Below are 4,644 nucleotides of genomic sequence, written 5' to 3' on the forward strand. Positions count from 1 at the left end.
GTGGAAGGGGCACCGCACATGGCTAAGAATATGATCACGTGGATCAACTTGTGTGTCTAGGGGTGCCCTCTACCCCCGTATATAAAGAATCTAGGGGAGGAGGCCGGCTGGCCCTCTATGGCGCGCCAAGGAGGAGTCCTCCTCCTAGTAGGAGTAGGACTCCTACTAGGAGGGGGAAAGAAGTGGGGAGGGAGAGGGAAAAAGGGGGGGGGGGCGCCGCCCCCCTCTCTTAGTCCAATTCGGGCCAGGGGGGAGGAGGCGCGCAGCCCACCTCTGGCAGCCCCTCTCTCTCTCCACTAAGGCCCATATGGCCCATTACTTCTCCCGGGGGGGGGGGGGTCCGGTAACCCTCCGGCTCTCCGGTTTTCTCCGAAATCACCCGGAACACTTTCGGTGTCCGAATATAGCCGTCCAATATATCAATCTTTATGTCTCGACCATTTCGAGACTCCTCGTCATGTCCGTGATCACATCCGGGACTCCGAACTAACTTCGGTACATCAAAACTCATAAACTCATAATATAACTGTCATCGAAACCTTAAGCATGCGGACCCTACGGGTTCAAGAACAATGTAGACATGACCGAGACACGTCTCCGGTCAATAACCAATAGCGGAACCTGGATGCTCATATTGGCTCCTACATATTCTACGAAGATCTGTATCGGTCAGACCGCATAACAACATACGTCGTTCCCTTTGTCATCGGTATGTTACTTGCCCGAGATTCGATCGTCGGTATCTCAATACCTAGTTCAATCTCGTTACCGGCAAGTCTCTTTACTCGTTCTGTAATACATCATCCCGCAACTAACTCATTAGTTGCAATGCTTGCAAGGCTTAAGTGATGTGCATTACCGAGAGGGCCCAGAGATACCTCTTCGACAATCAGAGTGACAAATCCTAATCTCGAAATACGCCAACCCAACATGTACCTTTGGAGACACCTGTAGAGCTCCTTTATAATCACCCAGTTACGTTGTGACGTTTGGTAGCACACAAAGTGTTCCTCTGGAAAACGGGGGTTGCATAATCTCATAGTCATAGGAACATGTATAAGTCATGAAGAAAGCAATAGCAACATACTAAACGATCGGGTGCTAAGCTAATGGAATGGGTCATGTCAATCACATCATTCTCCTAATGATGTGATCCCGTTAATCAAATAACAACTCTTTTGTTTATGGTTAGGAAACATAACCACCTTCGATTAACGAGCTAGTCAAGTAGAGGCATACTAGTGACACTTTGTTTGTCTATGTATTCACACAAGTATTATGTTTCCGGTTAATACAATTCTAGCATGAATAATAAACATTTATCATGATATAAGGAAATAAATAATAACTTTATTATTGCCTCTAGGGCATATTTCCTTCAGTCTCCCACTTGCACTAGTCAATAATCTAGTTCACATCGCCATGTGATTTAACAGCAATAGTTCACATCACCATGTGATTAACACCCATAGTTCACATCGATATGTGATCAACACCCAAAGGGTTTACTAGAGTCAGTAATCTAGTTCACATCGCTATGTGATTAACACCCAAAGAGTACTAAGGTGTGACATGTTTTGCTTGTGAGATAATTTTAGTCAACGGGTCTGTCACATTCAGATCCGTAAGTATTTTGCGAATTTCTATGTCAACAATGCTCTGCACGGAGCTACTCTAGCTTATTGCTCCCACTTTCAATATGTATCTAGATCGAGACTTAGAGTCATCCAGATCTATGTCAAAACTTGCATCGACGTAACTTTTTACGACGAACCTTTTTGTCACCTCCATAATTGAGAAATATTTCCTTATTCCACTAAGGATAATTTTGACCGTTGTCCAGTGATCTACTCTTAGATCACTATTGTACTCCCTTGCTTAACATAGTGTAGGGTATACAATAGATCTGGTACACGGCATGGCATACTTTATAGAACCTATGGCTGAGGCATAGGGAATGACTTTCATTCTATTTCTATCTTCTGCCGTGGTCGGGCTTTGAGTCTTACTCAATTTCACACCTTGCAACACAGGAAAGAACTCTTTCTTTGACTGTTCCATTTTGAACTACTTCAAAATCTTGTCAAGGTATGTACTTATTGAAAAAACTTATCAAGCGTCTTGATCTATCTCTATAGATCTTGATGCTCAATATGTAAGCAGCTTTACCGAGGTCTTTCTTTGAAAAACTCCTTTCAAATATTCCTTTATGCTTTCCAGAAAATTATACATTATTTCCGATCAACAATATGTTGTTCACATATACTTATCAGAAATGTTGTAGTGCTCCCACTCACTTTCTTGTAAATACAGGCTTCACCGTAAGTCTGTATAAAACTATATGCTTTGATCAACTTATCAAAGCGTATATTCCAACTCCGAAATGCTTACACCAGTCCATAGATGGATCGTTGGAGCTTGCATATTTTATTAACACCTTTAGGATTGACAAAACCTTATGGTTGCATCATATACAACTCTTCTTTAAGAAATCCATGAAGGAATGCAGTTTTGTTTATCCATTTGCCAGATTTCATAAAATGCGGCAATTGCTAACATGATTCGGACAGACTTAAGCATATATACAAGTGAGAAAATCTCATCGCAGTCAACACCTTGAACTTGTAGAAAACCTTTTGCGACAATTCTAGCTTTGTAGATAGTAACACTACTATCAGCGCCCGTCTTCCTCTTGAAGATCCATTTAATCTCAATGGCTCGCCAATCATTGGGCAAGTCAATCAAAGTCCATACTTTGTTTTCATACATGGATCTCATCTCAGATTTGATGGCCTCAAGCCATTTCGCGAAATCTGGGCTCATCATCGCTTCCTCATAGTTCGCAAGTTCGTCATGGTCTAGTAACATGACTTCCAGAACAGGATTACCGTACCACTTTGGTGCGGATCTCACTCTGGTTTACCTACGAGATTCGGTATTAACTTGATCTGTAGTTACATGATCATCATCATTAGTCTTCCTCACTAATTGGTGTAGTAGTCACAGGAACAGATTTCTTGCGATAAACTACTTTTCAATAAGGGAGAAGGTACAATTACTTTATCAAGTTCTACTTTCCTCCCACTCACTTCTTTCAAGAGAAACTCCTTCTCTAGAAAGGATCCATTCTTAGCAACGAATGTCTTGCCTTTGGATCTGTGATAGAAGGTGTACCCAATAGTCTCCTTTGGGTATCCTATGAAGACATATTTCTCCGATTTGGGTTTGAGCTTATCAGGATGAAACTTTTTCATATAAGCATCACAATCCCAAACTTTAAGAAACGACAACTTTGGTTTCTTGCCAAACCACAGTTCAGATTGTGTCGTCTCAACGGACTTAGATGGTGCCCTTTTAAACGTGAATGCAGCTGTCTTTAATGCATAACCCCAAAACGATAGTGGTAGATCGGTAAGAGACATCATAGATCGCACCATATCTAATAAAGTACGGTTATGATGTTCGGACACACCATTATGTTGTGGTGTTCCAGGTGGCGTGAGTAGTGAAACTATTTCACATTGTTTTAACTGAAGGCCAGACTCGTAACTCAAATATTTTACCTCTGCGATCATATCGTAGAAACTTTTATTTTCTTGTTACGATGATTCTCCACTTCACTCTGAAATTCTTTGAATTTTTCAAATATTTCAGACTTGTGTTTCATTAAGTAGATATACCCATATTTTCTCAAATCATCTGTGAAGGTCAGAAAATAATGATACCCGCCACGAGCCTTAACACTCATCGGATCTCATACATCAGTATGTATTATTTCCAATAAGTCAGTTGCTCGCTCCATGGTTCCGGAGAACGACGTTTTAGTCATCTTGCCCATGAGGCATGGTTCGCAAGCATCATCTGATTCATAATCAAGTGATTCCAAAAACCCATTAGCATGGAGTTTCTTCATGCGCTTTACACCAATATGACCTAAACGGCAGTGCCACAAATAAGTTGCACTATCATTATTAACTTTGCATCTTTTGGTTTCAATATTATGATTGTGTGTATCACTACGATCGAGATCCAACGAACTATTTTCATTGGGTGTGTAACCATATAAGGTTTTATTCATGTAAACAGAACAACAATTTATTCTCTTACTTAAATGAATAACCGTATTACAATAAACATGATCAAATCATATTCATGCTCAACGCAAACACCAAATAACACTTATTCAGGTTCAACACTAATCCCGAAAGTATAGGGAGTGTGCGATGATGATCATATCAATCTTGGAACCACTTCCAACACACATCGTCACTTCACCCTTAACTAGTCTCTGTTTATTCTGCAACTCCCATTTCGAGTTACTAATCTTAGCAACTGAACTAGTTTCAAATACTGAGGGGTTGCTATAAACACTAGTAAAGTACACATCAATAACATGTATATCAAATATACTTATGTTCACTTTGCCATCCTTCTTATCTGCCAATCACTTGGGGTAGTTCCGCTTCTAGTGACCAGTCCCTTTGAAGTAGAAACACTTACTCTCAGGCTTAGGACCAGACTTGGGCTTCTTCACTTGAGCAGCAACTTGCTTGCTGTTCTTCTTGAAGTTCCCCTTCTTCCCTCTGCCCTTTTCTTGAAACTAGTGGTCTTGTCTACCATCAACACTTGATGTTTTTCTCGATT

This window comes from Triticum urartu, chromosome 6A, assembly GCF_056163025.1.
Source record: "Triticum urartu cultivar PI428250 chromosome 6A, HENAU_Tu73, whole genome shotgun sequence".
NCBI classification, from domain to species: Eukaryota; Viridiplantae; Streptophyta; class Magnoliopsida; order Poales; family Poaceae; genus Triticum; species Triticum urartu.